The 19,762-nt window shown below is 43.1% G+C and overlaps 1 protein-coding gene across 20 annotated transcripts in view; it reads left to right on the top strand.

Annotated features, from left to right (window-relative positions):
* Positions 1-19,762, top strand: part of robo1 (roundabout guidance receptor 1) — a 697,225-nt gene that overhangs the window by 567,651 nt on the left and 109,812 nt on the right. For 2 of the 20 annotated variants that reach the window (XM_087340349.1, XM_087340350.1), the window contains one exon: positions 102-221. The exons of the other annotated variants lie outside the window; for them this stretch is intronic. The gene's annotated coding sequence lies outside the window, so the exon portion shown is untranslated. The remainder of the gene's footprint in view (positions 1-101; positions 222-19,762) is intronic. 20 annotated transcript variants of the gene reach the window in all.

The following is a 19,762-nucleotide window of genomic DNA, read 5'->3' as shown; positions in this document are numbered from 1 at the left end:
TTTTCATGAAACCGATTTCACAAGATTTTTCTGTTCACCGATTTGTGTTTCATGTAGAATTTCGGACGGGCGTACTTACCTTTCATCTTCTTCTGTTTCAGGTAAGCTTCAGAGACGACGAACTCTACCCTAGCAAACGGACAAGGAATTTCACCGGCGTAGTCATTCTTGAAGAGGCCTGTATTTGCATGGAAGATATTATTAAAATAGACATTTGAGAAGTAAGCAGTGAATATGTGGTCTAATATAATTTCCGTCTTGTATGATAAGTGTGATGGACGTCGGGGTTCTAGAGCTGATGAAAATTGTTTGATCAGTTCAGTAAGCAGGTCTGCCAAGTGTCGCAGAATATTCTGTGCCTTGAAGTTGGCTACTCGCATCTACTGTTATCATATTGTCATGGCATCTTTCTTTGCCTCTGTGGTGTGACCCATCATCTTTTCTTCGGGAACTCAGTGTTCTGTTGACAAGATGATCTCTCAGTTGAGACGTACGCAGAGAAAATGAAATACATACGAGGGTTACTTCAAAAGTCATGGCAACTAATTTTTTTGGGGGAAAACACGTTATATTGAAGAAAGTTCAAAATATACAGATGAAAGGGCACGATATATTCCTCCGATAGGCGTAGTCAGATCAGGTAGGTGTGAATGGGTGTAGATATAGTAGGCAATTCAAAATTCAATTGTGATTAAAAAAATTCAATGTAAGTTAAAATCAGAATTCTTACATTAAGACTAGTAACCTTCAAAGTAGTCTCCGAGTATATCAAGTACTCGCCGACTACGACGAGGAAGACGGCAAATACCATCAGCTTCACCATCTCCAAATCTTGCCATCTCGCGCTGAACTGTGTTCGAAATGTCCTCTCGTGTACGAAGGCGTTTCTCTCGCAATGGCTGTTTCAATTTGGGTATTAAGTCGTAGTCACATGGCAAAAGGTCGGGTGAATATGGAGGATGGTGTAGTACTTTCCATCTCCAAAGACGTAAAATGTTCTTGACACTTCAATATAAAGTGTTTGTCCCCAAAAAATTAGTTGCCATGACTTTTGAAGTAACCCTCGTATATGGTTGCGTACGACCTGACTTCTTGGATACTATTTAAACGAAACGCAGGTTAAAGTGGTTAATAGTGCTTCAGGACTTGTATTATACGTCATAAATACCAAAGGAAAGACCCTTTTCTTAAGTATTTCGAAGCGGGTTCATATATAAACACAGAAACTTTGATTTCGCGCGAATGCTACACAATCACGTTCATCTGAAAATCGTGGCTATAAATGCTTCGAAATTTATGAAAACTGGCAGTAAGTCTTAAGATAGTTTTGTACAATGTATTAGCATGGGGACCGCGTGATATGTCATGCAGGCTTCTGCAAACATTTCAAGAACCTCTCAACGGCGCGACATTCTTGTTCGCAATGTCGATCTCAGCATTCTTCTGGCCTCTAAGTCCAAATCGGCTCTTGGGCTCACTCAGTCGCCTGTCCAACGGGAAGGGGGGTCCTTTCCCCAGGGGTAAAGCGCGGCCGGTGCCATCTATTGTCAAGGTTAAGAATGAGTAGAAACTACACCAACTCTCCCCCTGAGCGCCTACATGGCCGAAAGGGTCTTGGCTTGAGTATTCAGAAATTTCTCTTACGTTCCAGTGGCATTGGAGACCGTCTTTTGTTACCGAACCAACCCACTCATTTGTTGTTGCTAAGACGACGAGTGTGGCGTCTGTGACGTCATAAATTGCGTGACAAGTCTCACGGCTTGGATTTGGCGTGTCTGAATCACGTATGTATGTAACTACCCAGTTGTGAACGGGTGTGGATTCCTAGGGAGGGTGAAGCTCACATATGCCAAACTTAATCGACACGGACGGAGCAAATTATAGGTTTCGAGTGTCGTAATGTGGCCACGTTGTTAGCTGCTCCAGGAATGCAATTATCCACGTGGTAACTAAGAAGAGTTTTAATCTTTAATCATCCATTTCACGCGTTTTATTTATAGTTACGTCGTTTTCGGTTTAACTCTTACAGCGTTCCGGTGTGTTGCTTTTGTTTTTTAAGGAAAGCGCTTACGTATTTCACTCTTCGCCGTCATAAAATATTGTCTGTTGACATTAGCCAAAGCAAAAGGAATCATCTTTCCGGCCAGCAGACAGATGGTTCCGGCGAGATTGGTTATAGCCGCCCTGATTTTTAAATTCTTCTTTAGAGAGTCATTAAACTCTCCTGATAGCTCGTTAATGAGAACGTGATAGTATTTTCACGATAATTAAATATTTGTTGCTAATAACGTCATAAAATGTATTGTGTTTTACGGTGGTGTATGGAATGAAGTTTGCGTCGTTTAGATAAGTGGTATTCAACCCGGGGTACACGTACCCCCGGGGGTACGCGAAGACATGAAATTTAAAAATTATATATATATTATTTTACGATAAACACTGAATAATCAGTAATGTAATTTATTTAATTCATTTTAGATGTAGATTATATACTATGTATAACTTGAATTATACACCAACTTTGGGGGTACAAAGTTGAAGAGAAATTATATCTGGGGGTACGCGAACAAAAAAGGTTGAATACCACTGCTCTAGAGTGTTGCTGAAGGTCTTTAAGTAGTCAGATAATTATAAGCAGGAAAATAACGAGGCATAATCTTTCACGTAATTCAGAAAATTAACGTTCCACCAGAACTGAGTTTACGACATTTTTATTGAAGTAAATTCCCAATTTATTATAATTTTATTAGAGGCCTATTCAAACAAAAGATTGAGAATTGGACTGTCTTGAAGCCAGTGAGTTCAGCCGTAAATATGGTTGCACATTATCTCGAAAGCGTGATATTTCTATAAAACATGGCTACTCCTGAAAAAAAAGAGACAAGTGTTCTGGGTAGTCTGGTACAATTTTACCGTTTCGGTAGACCATGGAGGCAACAAGGAACCTCTCAACGTCGGTGAAATACTACCCGAATACACGGCGCTACAGTCTAGAAGCCATCCTCTTCGGACTTAACCTACTTGGAAAGAATTTTCCCGTTCCGGGACCCCAGCCAAGGCGGGCACCTCCCGAAAGTAGGCCACTGGCGCCGTTTGTGTTAAGTGTCACGTAAAATCCATTATAGAGTTAGTCCTTAATATGACGCATCGAAGGACACATCCAAACCACTGCCTCCGCTGTAGTCTGCCATCATGCAGTTCTCCGCGTTGATTGTAAACAAGAAATTTTCGATGGTCAGTCCACACCTATTTCATGCTTAATTCGAAGGTTTCTTACGATAGAGGGGCACTTTGTTAAATTTTATTTCGGCGGGGAGGGGCTTCACCAATCGCCTAGGCGGCATTAAACCACAGGGTTTCGAAAGTTGTTTTTGCTGCCTTCTTCATATGAAACAAGGACAAATGCCCCTTGGTCGAGCCAGTGTCAAACCAGGACCACGTCAAAATGGTACACTCACTTTGGTACATTTTACCGCTGATCGCTAGACTACATGTACAGTAGGCTGGACTTCAAATGTCCTGGGTTCGATCCCAACTAACGCCACTAGTATTTAAAACAGTTAATAAGAGGATGATAGCCGGTCACACGTGTAGGACCGTGTGAAACATACCCCCAGTGCACATTGTCCAACGTATGAAGGCTGTTATCATAATGCACTAACTCATAGAAAATAATCAGTTCTGCTTGGTCGGTAACATCGTGTTATGGGTCTGAAATTGTATTAAAAATCCCACTGCGGGCTGCGGTGTTTAACGGTAGCCTTTTTTTAATTTAACGCCGAACCCTTAACATCACGAAGACAGGCCGAGTAGCAATCTTATACCTGATCGTGGGACCAAATCGTGGTTTTGGGTGTTTAAAGACACGTCAGGGAACAGGCGATTGGCGGGAAATATGCGCCGTTACCAGAATCATGAGTTGTGTGTGTTTTAATGAGCCCGCCCCTCAAGCGTGCGTGCTCGGAGCGGTGATTATAGGCAGAATTACATCGAAATGGATTATTTTAAGGGTCATTTCACGCCTAGTGGATCCCTTTCGGGGTGGTCCGATTATCCCTTTGAGACCACACGCGATTTAAAGTGGCCCCCGAACCAACTGATTTCCCCCCCCCCCCCCCCCCCCCCCCCCCCCCTTCTGCTCTTGGGTGGCGTTGTTACGTAAATTAAATATTTGTTGTGCTACTTTCCATTGGTATTAAAATATTATACAGAGTGTCCCAAAGATTCTTCGGAGAAGTGAGAAGAGACTTATGAGGACAAGCCAACTATTTCCAACCGCCTTCAGTTTCTTGTTCTTTATAGAAAGTGGCCAACCGTTCTCGCGTCATCAGCCTCGTCAGATTGGCGTAGACCGGCTGTATTTAGCCAGTTTATTCGTGAAACGAGTGGTTGTACGCGTCGCTGAACGCTGCTGATATCTGTAACACTTATAACATTATTATTATTATTATTATGAATTGTTTAATTGGTCCACAAGCAGCCAAAAACTTCAGGCGTGTTGCCGTCATAACTCGGATGCTTGCAGGCCAGATGAAACTGTAGTCACGGCTCGAACCACGAGATAGGCGGCTACAGTGAGTTGGGGTCGTGCGCACGCGCAGTAGTCGGAGCGACCCAAGAAGCACGGCCTTTTGCATCCGGCTAAGTAATGCTTCAGCGTTACGCTGGCATTATTAGTATTAGTATTAGTGTTCTGTCTGAGGACAGGTCCATATGAACAGGATCCTTCCATCCTTTTCTCGGACTGGGACCTGTTCATATACGTTCTTGGCAGATGATCCAGAAGTGGTTTGCCATTGCCTTCTTCTGTGTGTGAATGGAGTAATTGTTGGGATGCCACGGAGAAACCGGGGAGCCCCCCGGAGGAAAACTCCGTGTTGCCTAGACCACGGCCTTGCCTAACACAAGTTATAAATTCGGGCACCGCCGGGAATCGAACCCGAGACCCCAGGATTACAAGGCCAGCGTTCTGACCGCTATGCTCATACAAAATTCTATCAAACATTCTTTTGGCAAGATTAACTGAGCGTGAGGGGAAGAGACCGCTGGGGAGACCTGGACGTAGATGGGAGGATAATCTCAGGCGGGATCTATGGGAGATATGAGTTGAAGGAGACTGGATTTTGTTGGTCCGGTGGAGGGCTTTGGTTAATTCGGTGATGAACCTTAGGGTTCGGTAAGCCATCTAGTTAGTTATAACATGTTTTTGTCTGATTTCAGTGTAATTTATTTATTTATTCTTTGGAAAATATAATAAGGAACGGGTTGCTAGACTTTTTGATAACTATATAACATTTAATATTGGAAGGAACGTTAATACGTGAAAAACAAATTTGTCGTTTGTACCGATATCTCATCCAGTTTGGTAATTGTGGTTAAATGAATGGAATTTTGATGAACTATAAGCCTGGCACGGATGTGGTGTACAGCAAATTGGCACAGACGTTTTATGAAAGTTTCTCGTCAAAGAGCGGTCGTTTGGAAGACATGCGGATATCAGAGCATGATAGAAATCGAATCTTCATGAGTGTAGTTGTGTGACCTCCATTGCATTGAATCGAGGACCATCGTGGCCTGTGACGAACATTATTACACTTCTATTACCAAAAGGTACATTAATGTTTGATATTAGCCTGTAAATTAGATAATCTTACGTGGCGTTTCAGAGCGCCGCCTGGCAACTAGGAGGTCGCTCCTAGTGCCTTGATCTACCCAGTGACCGTTCGGCGTCCCACCAGGCAAATCGCTTTCAAAACAGCTGCCTTAATGCACCTAGCTTCTACTGCCAATACAGAATGTTACATCACAGTTCGGGCTGAATGCTAATTTGTCGCCGGCGGCTGCCCGTGATTCTTGTTTTATGTAAGAAGTAACTTACGCCACTCAATAAGGAAGCACTGGAAAGGCTCCAGCGTTTGAAATGAGAGGCAAACATTGCAGTTCAATGCCCTGAAATTTTTACTGACAGGATCAGTGGAAATGCTAGATTAGTTAAGGATTTTGACGTGACTTTCGACATGGAGAGAACTGAAAATAACTCATATTCACACAAGCCATGTCTGTTTCTTCAACCTTTTTACATGTTTCAGCTTGCAAGATTTTTAATTTTTTTTAAGCTTCCCAGCATTTAGGACCACAGTGTTACTTCACAGACCTTAAACTGTCAATTTTATTTTGATGAACAAATGCCAAGCTTAGAAAAATTGTTTAGAACGAAAAATATTCTTGTAGATATGAGGAATCCTTCCGACAGATTGGTCATTATGGGTCTGATGTGTATGTCTGTTACAACCCACATTTGGACATATTTAACTAACTAGATAGCTTACCGAACCCGAAGGTTCATCACCGAATTAACCAAAGCCCTCCACCAGACCCTGTCCTGGGCCAACAAAATCCAGTCTCCTTCAATTCCTCTCTCCCATAGATCCCGCCTGACATTATCCTCCCATCTACGTCTAGGTCTCCCCAGCGGTCTCTTTTCCCTTAGGTTTCCCAACCAGTACCCGGTGCACATCTCTTGTCCCATCCATGCGCGCTACAAGCCTCGCCCATCTTATTCTTCTCGACTTAATCACCCTGACAATACTGGGGGAGGAGTACAGATTTTTAAGTTCGTCATTATGTAATTTTCTCCATCGTCTTCTCTCTCAGGCCCAAATATCCTCCTCAACACCCTGTTCTTAAACACCTGTAATCTGTGTTCCTCCCTCTGAGTCAGAGACCATGTTTTGCACCCATACAAAACAACAGTCAAAATTATTGTTTTGTATACTTTAATTTTCAGGTTCTTAGAAATCATTTGCATAAATGGTCGTTATAAACGTACTCCTTCCTAATGGTTGCTTTTAGGAAAGAGCAACCTTTGTAAAATACTGTTATAGCAAAATCATTTGTGATTATTTTGTAGTTGAGACTTAACCTCAAGTGAAATATAATGGTTATACCAACAAGATACCACTCAGCTGTATGAGAACGCGGCGAAAAACGTGTTTCGGCCATCGAATTATGGATGTTCTGTCCTCCATTTCCTATAACGGGCCTCGTTTGTAGCTTATTCGTCAAGCCGCTCCCGACACCAGTTTTCAGGGAAAAGAAAACAAAGTTGGCGGCCCTGAGTGGGGTTTCCCGGCACGCGACCCCGGACACTGAGCGATGATCTGTCCACCCGACTGTTACGCTCCACTCGTCTCTATTTTCTGTTACTCTTAATGGTGGCCTGCTCGCATGTTTTTATAGTAATTTGACGACATTTTCACAGTTCCTCTACTGTGATTATTAATCTTTTCCCCCCCTAACGGGAGGAAAAGTACAGAAAGTCTGTCATATCCGCAAGCAACAAGCGAGTCCCAAACACGCCACTCATTATTTAGCTCCGTTGTTCGCTGAAACACGAAGTTATTCTACACAACACTTAAATATTCAGTTTATACTGTTCAGAAATCAAGACTGTCTTCCATTACAGAGATCAGATGGTTAACGCTGTTCGAGGAAATACTTTGACAATCGAAGCCCGCAGGTGCATTCTGGGAGCAAATACAAAATTGTAAGATTTGAGGTTTTCACAGCGATGAGTATGAAGATTTCTGTCTTCTGGGTTGTTGCGCTGTGTAGTCTGGTCGATGGTAACCAACGTTCCGGAGGTTATACTGCCTCCATCATCAGGACGATGAGTATGAAGATTTCTGTCTTCTAGGTTGTTGCACCGTGTAGTCTGGTCGATGTTAACCAACGTTTCAGAAGTCATACTGCCTCCATCATCAGGGCGGTGAGTATGAAGATTTCTGTCTTCTGGGTTGTTGCGTTGTGTAGTCTGGTCGATGTTTACCAACGTTTCAGAGGTCATACTGCCTCCGTCATCAGGACGATGAGTATGAAGATTTCTGTCTTCTGGGTTGTTGCGCTGTGTAGTCTGGTCGATGTTAACCAACGTTTCAGAGGTCATACTGCCTCCATCATCAGGGCGATGAGTATGAAGATTTCTGTCTTCTGGGTTGTTGCGCTGTGTAGTCTGGTCGATGTTTACCAACGTTTCAGAAGTCATACTGCCTCCATCATCAGGGCGATGAGTATGAAGATTTCTGTCTTCTGGGTTGTTGCGCTGTGTAGTCTGGTCGATGTTTACCAACGTTTCAGAAGTCATACTGCCTCCATCATCAGGGCGATGAGTATGAAGATTTCTGTCTTCTGGGTTGTTGCGCTGTGTAGTCTGGTCGATGTTTACCAACGTTTCAGAAGTCATACTGCCTCCATCATCAGGGCGATGAGTATGAAGATTTCTGTCTTCTGGGTTGTTGCGCTGTGTAGTCTGGTCGATGTTAACCAACGTTTCAGAGGTCATACTGCCTCCATCATCAGGGCGATGAGTATGAAGATTTCTGTCTTCTGGGTTGTTGCGCTGTGTAGTCTGGTCGATGTTTACCAACGTTTCAGAAGTCATACTGCCTCCATCATCAGGGCGATGAGTATGAAGATTTCTGTCTTCTGGGTTGTTGCGCTGTGTAGTCTGGTCGATGTTTACCAACGTTTCAGAAGTCATACTGCCTCCATCATCAGGGCGATGAGTATGAAGATTTCTGTCTTCTGGGTTGTTGCGCTGTGTAGTCTGGTCGATGTTTACCAACGTTTCAGAAGTCATACTGCCTCCATCATCAGGGCGATGAGTATGAAGATTTCTGTCTTCTGGGTTGTTGCGCTGTGTAGTCTGGTCGATGTTTACCAACGTTTCAGAAGTCATACTGCCTCCATCATCAGGGCGATGAGTATGAAGATTTCTATCTTCTGAGTTGTTGCGCTGTGTAGTCTCGTCGATGTTTACCAACGCTTCGGAGGTCATACTGCCTCCATCATCAGGGCGATGAGTATGAAGATTTCTGTCTTCTGGGTTGTTGCGCTGTGTAGTCTGGTCGATGTTTACCAACGTTTCAGAGGTCATACTGCCTCCATCATCAGGGCGATGAGTATGAAGATTTCTGTCTTCTGGGTTGTTGCGCTGTGTAGTCTGGTCGATGTTTACCAACGTTTCAGAGGCCATACTGCCTCCGTCATCAGGGCGATGAGTATGAAGATTTCTTTCATCTGGGTTATTGCGCTGTGTAGTCTCGTCGATGTTTACCAACGTTTCAGATGTCATACTGCCTCCATCATCAGGGCGATGATTATGAAGATTTCTGTCTTCTGGGTTGTTGCGCTGTGTAGTCTGGTCGATGTTTACCAACGTTTCAGAGGCCATACTGCCTCCGTCATCAGGGCGATGAGTATGAAGATTTCTTTCATCTGGGTTATTGCGCTGTGTAGTCTGGTCGATGTTTACCAACGTTTCAGAGGCCATACTGCCTCCGTCATCAGGGCGATGAGTATGAAGATTTCTGTCTTCTGGGTTGTTGCGCTGTGTAGTCTAGTAGATGAATTTATCGGAACAACCCAGAAGACAGAAATCTTCAAATACAGAATTATTGAATGTTAAAGCTGGTGGTACATGTATGCTTTTTCCACTGCGATGAAAATGTCTAATACGACGATGTTGGATGAAATTTGAATACACATCCATGAAAAAGGATTTGATATATTTTCGATATTTTAAGACGGTCGTCAGTTGAATAATCAAAAGTAATTAATCCAGGATATCTCAGTTGTTTATAATAAATGTTTCTCTTTTATTGAACAGTGGAATGACATTCAAACTGTTTGATTATCATTCACAGTCGTAACACATTCAGAACTCCTGGATTTGCATATTCTTTGACCAAAAACTCCACAGTTAGGGACTACCATGTACTGCAATAAGCTTCCGGATTTGATATTTTGATGAAAACATTACGTGTAGTTTTATGTAATGCATCGTTAAGCAAATGTTTCCGCATATCTGCGCTGTGAGACAAACAGTTTGTGCTCTCACAACAGAAAATACATTCACTGTACGTTTAGTTGGGATGGTGCCAAATCTGTAATTTGCCGAACAGTAGTTTTTGTGGAACCCCGTTATAGCGCCATGAATTGTCTATCAATGGTATAGGCGTTAAAACGCGGTGACAGTCGAGTGAAACTCAGAAAGGTTTGTCGAATGAAAGTGAGAAATAAGTCTTGCACTGGGATATTATTCCTTATAGGTACACACGGATATTTGCTGTCCATTCACACGCCACACACAAACCCTTATCTCAGTAATACTCAATTTATTTGCTTCAAGCTGTGCTGATTGTTTATCCAATAGAAACAAAATTGATGAATATTAAACTGGTAATGTTTTCCATTTTGAAGTCTACGCCGCTCTCACTAGCAAGTACATTTCTCATAAAGATTTCTGTCTTCTGGGTTGTTGCGCCGTGTAGTCTGGTAGATGTTTACCAACGTTTCGGAGGTCATACTGCCTCCGTCATCAGAGTATGAAGATTTCTGTCTTCTGGGTTGTTGCGCTGTGTAGTCTGGTAGATGTTTACCAACGTTTCGGAGGTCATACTGCCTCCATCATCAGGGCGATGAGTATGAAGATTTCTGTCTTCTGGGTTGTTGCGCTGTGTAGTCTGGTAGATGTTTATCAGCGTTTCAGAGGTCATACTGCCTCCGTCATCAGGGCGATTCTTAGTATGAAGATTTCTGTCTTCTGGGTTGTTGCGCTGTGTAGTCTGGTAGATGTTTACCAACGTTTCAGAGGTCATACTGCCTCCGTCATCAGAGTATGAAGATTTCTGTCTTCTGGGTTGTTGCGCTGTGTAGTCTGGTAGATGTTTACCAACGTTTCGGAGGTCATACTGCCTCCATCATCAGGGCGATGAGTATGAAGATTTCTGTCTTTTGGGTTGTTGCGCTGTGTAGTCTGGTAGATGTTTACCAACGTTTCGGAGGTCATACTGCCTCCATCATCAGGGCGATGAATATGAAGATTTCTGTCTTTTGGGTTGTTGCGCTGTGTAGTCTGGTAGTGTTTACTAACGTTTCGGAGGTCATACTGCCTCCGTCATCAGAGTATGAAGATTTCTGTCTTCTGGGTTGTTGCGCTGTGTAGTCTGGTAGTGTTTACTAACGTTTCGGAGGTCATACTGCCTCCGTCATCAGGGCGATGAGTATGAAGATTTCTGTCTTTTGGGTTGTTGCGCTGTGTAGTCTGGTAGTGTTTACTAACGTTTCGGAGGTCATACTGCCTCCATCATCAGGGCGATGAGTATGAAGATTTCTGTCTTCTGGGTTGTTGCGCTGTGTAGTCTGGTAGATATTTACCAACGTTTCAGGGGTCATACTGCCTCCATCATCAGGGCGATGAGTATGAAGATTTCCGTCTTCTGGGTTGTTGCGCTGTGTAGTCTGGTCGATGTTAACCAACGTTTCAGAGGTCATACTGCCTCCGTCATCAGGGCGATGAGTATGAATATTTCTGTCTTCTGGGTTGTTGCGCTGTGTAGACTGGTCGATGTTTATCAGCGTTTCAGAGGTCATACTGCCTCCGTCATCAGGGCGATTCTTAGTATGAAGATTTCTGTCTTCTGGGTTGTTGCGCTGTGTAGTCTGGTAGATGTTTATCAGCGTTTCAGAGGTCATACTGCCTCCATCATCAGGGCGATGAGTATGAAGATTTCTGTCTTCTGGGTTGTTGCGCTGTGTAGACTGGTCGATGTTTATCAGCGTTTCAGAGGTCATACTGCCTCCGTCATCAGGGCGATTCTTAGTATGAAGATTTCTGTCTTCTGGGTTGTTGCGCTGTGTAGACTGGTCGATGTTTATCAGCGTTTCAGAGGTCATACTGCCTCCGTCATCAGGGCGATGAGTATGAAGATTTCTGTCTTCTGGGTTGTTGCGCCGTGTAGTCTGGTAGATGTTTATCAGCGTTTCAGAGGTCATACTGCCTCCGTCATCAGGGCGATTCTTAGTATGAAGATTTCTGTCTTCTGGGTTGTTGCGCTGTGTAGACTGGTCGATGTTTATCAGCGTTTCAGAGGTCATACTGCCTCCGTCATCAGGGCGATGAGTATGAAGATTTCTGTCTTCTGGGTTGTTACGCCGTGTAGACTGGTCGATGTTTATCAGCGTTTCAGAGGTCATACTGCCTCCATCATCAGGGCGATGAGTATGAAGATTTCTGTCTTCTGGGTTGTTGCGCTGTGTAGACTGGTCGATGTTTATCAGCGTTTCAGAGGTCATACTGCCTCCGTCATCAGGGCGATTCTTAGTATGAAGATTTCTGTCTTCTGGGTTGTTGCGCTGTGTAGACTGGTCGATGTTTATCAGCGTTTCAGAGGTCATACTGCCTCCGTCATCAGGGCGATTCTTAGTATGAAGATTTCTGTCTTCTGGGTTGTTGCGCTGTGTAGTCTGGTAGATGTTTATCAGCGTTTCGGAGGTCATACTGCCTCCATCATCAGGGCGATGAGTATGAAGATTTCTGTCTTCTGGGTTGTTGCGCTGTGTAGACTGGTCGATGTTTATCAGCGTTTCAGAGGTCATACTGCCTCCGTCATCAGGGCGATTCTTAGTATGAAGATTTCTGTCTTCTGGGTTATTGCGCTGTGTAGTCTGGTAGTGTTTACTAACGTTTCGGAGGTCATACTGCCTCCGTCATCAGAGTATGAAGATTTCTGTCTTCTGGGTTGTTGCGCTGTGTAGTCTGGTAGATGTTTACTAACGTTTCGGAGGTCATACTGCCTCCGTCATCAGGGCGATGAGTATGAAGATTTCTGTCTTTTGGGTTGTTGCGCTGTGTAGACTGGTCGATGTTTACTAACGTTTCGGAGGTCATACTGCCTCCGTCATCAGGGCGATGAGTATGAAGATTTCTGTCTTCTGGGTTGTTGCGCTGTGTAGTCTGGTAGATGTTTACTAACGTTTCGGAGGTCATACTGCCTCCGTCATCAGGGCGATGAGTATGAAGATTTCTGTCTTCTGGGTTGTTGCGCTGTGTAGTCTGGTAGATGTTTACTAACGTTTCGGAGGTCATACTGCCTCCATCATCAGGGCGATGAGTATGAAGATTTCTGTCTTTTGGGTTGTTGCGCTGTGTAGACTGGTCGATGTTTACTAACGTTTCGGAGGTCATACTGCCTCCGTCATCAGGGCGATGAGTATGAAGATTTCTGTCTTTTGGGTTGTTGCGCTGTGTAGTCTGGTAGATGTTTACTAACGTTTCGGAGGTCATACTGCCTCCGTCATCAGGGCGATGAGTATGAAGATTTCTGTCTTCTGGGTTGTTGCGCTGTGTAGTCTGGTAGATGTTTACTAACGTTTCGGAGGTCATACTGCCTCCGTCATCAGGGCGATGAGTATGAAGATTTCTGTCTTCTGGGTTGTTGCGCTGTGTAGTCTGGTAGATGTTTACTAACGTTTCGGAGGTCATACTGCCTCCATCATCAGGGCGATGAGTATGAAGATTTCTGTCTTCTGGGTTGTTGCGCTGTGTAGACTGGTCGATGTTTATCAGCGTTTCAGAGGTCATACTGCCTCCGTCATCAGGGCGATTCTTAGTATGAAGATTTCTGTCTTCTGGGTTATTGCGCTGTGTAGTCTGGTAGTGTTTACTAACGTTTCGGAGGTCATACTGCCTCCGTCATCAGAGTATGAAGATTTCTGTCTTCTGGGTTGTTGCGCTGTGTAGTCTGGTAGATGTTTACTAACGTTTCGGAGGTCATACTGCCTCCGTCATCAGGGCGATGAGTATGAAGATTTCTGTCTTCTGGGTTATTGCGCTGTGTAGTCTGGTAGTGTTTACTAACGTTTCGGAGGTCATACTGCCTCCGTCATCAGAGTATGAAGATTTCTGTCTTCTGGGTTGTTGCGCTGTGTAGTCTGGTAGATGTTTACTAACGTTTCGGAGGTCATACTGCCTCCGTCATCAGGGCGATGAGTATGAAGATTTCTGTCTTTTGGGTTGTTGCGCTGTGTAGTCTGGTAGTGTTTACTAACGTTTCGGAGGTCATACTGCCTCCATCATCAGGGCGATGAGTATGAAGATTTCTGTCTTCTGGGTTGTTGCGCTGTGTAGACTGGTCGATGTTTATCAGCGTTTCAGAGGTCATACTGCCTCCGTCATCAGGGCGATTCTTAGTATGAAGATTTCTGTCTTCTGGGTTGTTGCGCTGTGTAGTCTGGTAGTGTTTACTAACGTTTCGGAGGTCATACTGCCTCCATCATCAGGGCGATGAGTATGAAGATTTCTGTCTTCTGGGTTGTTGCGCTGTGTAGACTGGTCGATGTTTATCAGCGTTTCAGAGGTCATACTGCCTCCGTCATCAGGGCGATTCTTAGTATGAAGATTTCTGTCTTCTGGGTTGTTGCGCTGTGTAGTCTGGTAGATGTTTATCAGCGTTTCAGAGGTCATACTGCCTCCGTCATCAGGGCGATTCTTAGTATGAAGATTTCTGTCTTCTGGGTTGTTGCGCTGTGTAGTCTGGTAGATTTCCACCAACGTTTCAGACGTCCATGCTGCCTCCATGGACCTCTCAAACGTCCTACACATTTCTTATAACTTGATGGATTTGGAGTGGTGTCTTTTACACCGTTGACCCCCAACTCGCTACAGGTGGCTGGCTTCTTACGTAAGTAGGTTTTAGGGTCTATTTATATAGGAACGAAAAGATAACGACACGAGCACGACACGAGCCCTTGCCGATTTTTCAGAAAATATTATTCAACGTTCTTCAATGTAACTGTTTAGGAAAAATATCGTTGGAGACGTAAGTTGGACGAGAATCGTTCGTGGAACGGACGAGCTCGGAGTCAATATAAACAGTTCCATTGAAAAACGTTGAATAATATTTTCTGAAAAATCGGCAGGGGCTCGTGTCTTTATCTTTACGTTCCTATATAAATAGACCCTTATTCGTAAACGCAAAACTTGGTGTACAGTATTTTTACAGCTGAATGTTTCAGGCAGTGGAAATAAAAATTCGAAGGCGCTGTATCAGACATGATTGTTATGCTGAATAGTAGACCTGTTTTGCCACAGATGTTTGTAGGAGATTTCCCCTTTGAAGTCCGTGATGTGACATTTCGATGTTATGTTGATTCTTGGTTTTTCTTGTTCGTAACTAGAATTATGTTTTGAAAGTTACTGTATTTTATTATTTGTCTGTTATACACGATTGATGAAGGCTGTAAAACACAACGGCTTATTTGTTGTCTTTTCTGATTCATGACCACTTTTACCGTATACTTTATCTAAAAGCACGTGGAACCATGTTGTTGATTCGGATTTGCGTTCAGTGAGAGTATTTTCATGATATGCCTCTCACCCTATCCACATCCCGTTTTTATGTTCATTTTATTGGATAAATTAATTTGTTACTTATACGCAGCAGGGCAGGGTTTGGGAAACACGAAACACCAGGGATGTACACAGACTGAGACTGGCTAAATTTGCGAGAAACATTCTACAGTGAAAATTCATTACTTTGCGCGCTCAGAAGGCACAGAAATTCATAACAAATTAAAATTAATAATATTGCAGATAATAGTGACACGGAGCCTTAGAATCTTATTGGTATTCTAGGTTTAAAGCTCGCATGAAGCCGGACTTAAAATAACCGCACTCAACGTTCATCTAAAATAGTAGACGCACGCGTTTGTAATGCGCAAATCCCAAAAGTTTTATTTTCCTAAAACATTTTTTATGTGTTTTTGTGAGGATTACTTACTTTTTTCGATGTTTCCTTATGCTCTGTTTCAGAAAATAAAATCCGATAAAGGGTAGCATTTTGTGCGTTCTTTGCACGAACTGCACATCGAGAATGCATTATGGGTTGGTCCACTCGTCAAGTCTATTCCAGTCGATTCAGAAAGAGAGATTCGCATTTCCGTCGAACCGTGTTTGTTAACGAAACTACACGTCGTGTGTCGTGAAGAACACCTTTTGTGACGTAAGAAGCCCCCAGACGTACCAATGTAGCGCTGTTTTTAGGGAAGGATTTATTTATTTATATTATTATTTATTTAGTGTTCTGTCTGACGACAGGTCCATATGAACAGGATCCTTCCATCCTTTTCTCGGACTGGGACCTGTTCATATACGTTCTTGGCAGATGATCCAGAAGTGGTTTACCATTGCCTTCTTCTGCGTGTATGGAGTATGGAGTAATTGTTGGGATGCCACGGAGAAACCGGGGAAGCCCCCGGAGGAAAACTCCGTGTTGCCTAGACCACGGCCTTGCCCAACACAAGTTATAAATTCTGGCACCGCCGGGAATCGAACCCGAGACCCCAGGATTACAAGACCAGCGTTCTAACCGCTAGACCACCTCATCTTATTATTATTTAGTGTTCTGTCTGACGACAGGTCCATATGAACAGGATCCTTCCATCCTTTTCTCGGACTGGGACCTGTTCATATACGTTCTTGGCAGATGATCCAGAAGTGGTTTGCCATTGCCTTCTTCTGTGTGTGAATGGAGTAATTGTTGGGATGCAACGGAGAAACCGGGGAAGCCCCCGGAGGAAAACTTCGTGTTTCCTAGACCATGGCCTTGCCCAACACAAGTTATAAATTCGGGCACCGCCGGTAATTGAACCCGGGACCCCAGGATTACAAGGCCAGCCTTCTAACCGCTAGACCACCGTGGCACAATAGGGAAGGATTATTGGAATTAAAATATTACAGCGACATATGACGAGTGTTTTCGGAAATTCTATATGGAGTACCATCAAAATAGCTAGGGTCCTGGTCATATTAATTCCAAGCCCGTTTCTTGGTGCGACCCTGGCATTTGAAGTTTTTTCCCCTCACTTATCACACCACGTCTGGTGGTCTCAGGTGGTGTTCGCCCTGTGGCCTGGTCGGATGGCGGATTGGCGTGCAGTCCTGTGTCACGCCACCCCACCCCAAGCGGAGCGCTGCTTATCAAATGGCGTGTGGAAGTAGGCAAACGAATGGACATTTATAGATATATGAAACAATGTTTTGGTGATACAGCGGCCTGGAAGCCCAGATACTGAACCGTGTAAATTAAATGAGATTTTGTAATTCATTGCGATGTTTCCTGTCCCATGTGTTGAAATGGGACGATTATTTATGTTTCGGGGCGTAACGTATAAAGTTTGGTATTAATTTTATCGTTTATTATTTGTTAACGTCTGAAATAACAACTCTGTTGATTTGTGCTGTTATAGCTGGTTTTATCGCAGACTGATTACCTTCCATGCCATTGTGAAGCCTATAGACCTATGTTTACAATTTCCTCGTTTGTAACGCGTGTAATAATCCCTGTTTAAAAGTGTACTAGATCTTACTCATGCGAAAGATTATTTATCACTTGTAAGTGATGACGTCACTTGGATGACGTTTCTGACCTGGAAATAAGTTTTGTATCAATTCACATTTTTTATGTACATGTGGGCTCTGTTGTTTCGATTTAAGACAGGATGGGCTATTGACGGGGGCGATTGCATGCGGGGTAAGCCGGAGGGACTGAATTGTTTCCGCAATTCTGCGCCACGCCCTGTTCCGTCCGGAAGATCGCCGCCCTCAAATTTTTTTTTCTGACTTACATTTATTAGGCTTAGGTGGTGTCCACTACTTGTGGCATATTTTTATTTTCACGACGTTTCGGTATCTAACTCCAGTTTCGTCTTCAGGTGTTCGGTTGGAATTTTCCCGAAAGCCTTTTTTTCATAGTAGTTGAGTATTCAGTTTCATCTCATTCGTCGCCACTAATATTAAAAATAAATAAGTGTTTACAGGTGTTAGAATAAACCTTGTAGCAGCCAGAACCCCGAAAAGGGGCCCAATATTCGTTGGGTTGTGAACAATATAGACATCGTGGAATTTTATGAACCAGTGGCTGTCAGAAACTTTTAGAGCAGGGATTCTCAACCTGTGGCCTCTCTGCAGCTTTTGGTCCGACATTACTTTGTAGTGGCTGCGTGTATATTTAATTATGCAATATTGTATAATAGTTGTATTTTTTAATACCGTGTTTCCTCTATTTGAAGACGCGCTTATTTCATATTTTAAAATTTATGAAATCAGGGCGACGAATTGTTTTCTGTGACATAAGTGAAAGAAAAAGCTACCATGTGAGTACACACAATGATTGCTACAAAGAAGATTCTGAAAAGTTTTAAATTAAAGAAGTTTTGTGTTTGAATATTCACAACTCCTGTTGTAATGTACGTGTTTCTTTCCAGAAAACCTATTTATAAATCAAATGTGCATTTTACAATCGATAGCGTCTTTTTTTTCTCCTGAAAACCTATTACTAAATCAAGAGTGTTCTTAACGTCGAGGAAATACGTCAAATTTTTTCAGTAAATTTATCTGTTTAACCAATAACCAATGGGCCTTCGGGCCCAACTTAAAACGGTTGCTTTATGGAATGTACATTTACGTGTAGTGTTGAATTTGTGGAAGAAGAACGAATGAAAAAAGAATTGTAGTGGGACAACATGGAGTCAGAACCAAGGGCAACGCGTTAGTATCCTAGTCTGATAGTGATCGCCTACGATATTTCCTTCTTATACTTCACGAGTAATGTTATCAGCGGAACGGTGTCGAAAATTGCGAGGGTTACTTCAAAAGCCATGGTAACTAATTTTTTGGGGGCAAACACCTCGTATAACAGCGTTGCGTGCGAAGTAATTTTTGAGGCCGTTGTTTCAAGCCCTTGGCTATGAGTGATGCAGTTCCTGCTGGAAACCGGGAGGAGACAGACATCCGCCTTTGTTAGTGAATGTACTTTATCGAGATACATGTTCGATCTTTACGCGAAAAGTTAAGATCATTCGAATGAACAAGGTAATCTTTCATCTTAACGCCATATATTTACGCAGCCTACATTTTAACGTCGGTATCTTTCTATTTGTTACGACGAATTTCGGGTATACTATACTAAGCTTTGTTGCAAATCCATATGTCTTGGCCCAGGTGAAACCAGCCCTTCCCCCCCAAACCCCTCAGATCCATTTTAATATTATCCACCTATCTACGCCTGGATCCTGCTTGTGATCTCTACCATTCAGTGATTCAAGCCAAAATTTTGTACACATTTCTCGTTTTCCCACGAAGATCCACATATCCCGATTTTTAACTCTTGAGTTATTCTCTCTAACGATCCATCTTTTTCCTACCTATCATCGCATTTTATAAGGAACGGTCACTGTCTGTTGTCTCTCACTGCAGTGCTGCCTCTAACGTATTTTTCGCACACTATTGATATTAAATAAACAGAAATACACTGAGAGTTTCTGGTTGCGTGATACATCAACTTAATTTGACATTCGGATATTAATAACTGTGCATTATCAGCTGCAGTTACGATAATTGCTACGTAACGATTAGCTTAATGGGCCTTTTACTATGTCGTTAAATTAATCATCACCGAAACAAAGCTCGCTGATGTACGAATAACGCTAACACGCCGAAACTAAAGCGATGTTCATTTGTTGTGTGTTGCCATGTTTCCACTTCCGCGTCTAGGTTATGGAGACGAGATTGGATGGTTAATGCATGCAGCATGTATCAGGAAGGAAAAGGCCGAGGAAGGTGAGATGGGAATTTGTGAACAATTGCCAGATAACACGAAACACAAGGAAAGCTTAAGCATTTTACTTAAATCCCCTTCATGAGAACTAGTAGTCGCTCACCCAGTCAAATTCTTCGTATTTTATTGAACACTAATGTTCATAACAGTGTTCACAAGAGCACATCTTTGGCTCCATTTCCAGAGGTCATGAATGCTTTACCTTCACGCCGTGTCTGTTAGCGTCAATTTTAATATTATCCATCCGCCTGCGTTTAGAAATACTTGAAGGGAAGATTCAAATATGGAGGCCCTGACGTAGATGG

Source organism: Zootermopsis nevadensis, unplaced genomic scaffold, assembly GCF_977971745.1.
Source record: "Zootermopsis nevadensis isolate Lab colony 2312 unplaced genomic scaffold, Znev_1.0 Znev_ptg000061l, whole genome shotgun sequence".
NCBI classification, from domain to species: Eukaryota; Metazoa; Arthropoda; class Insecta; order Blattodea; family Termopsidae; genus Zootermopsis; species Zootermopsis nevadensis.
Note: the sequence above shows the minus strand (reverse complement) of the source record. Positions and strands in the feature narration are given on the sequence as shown.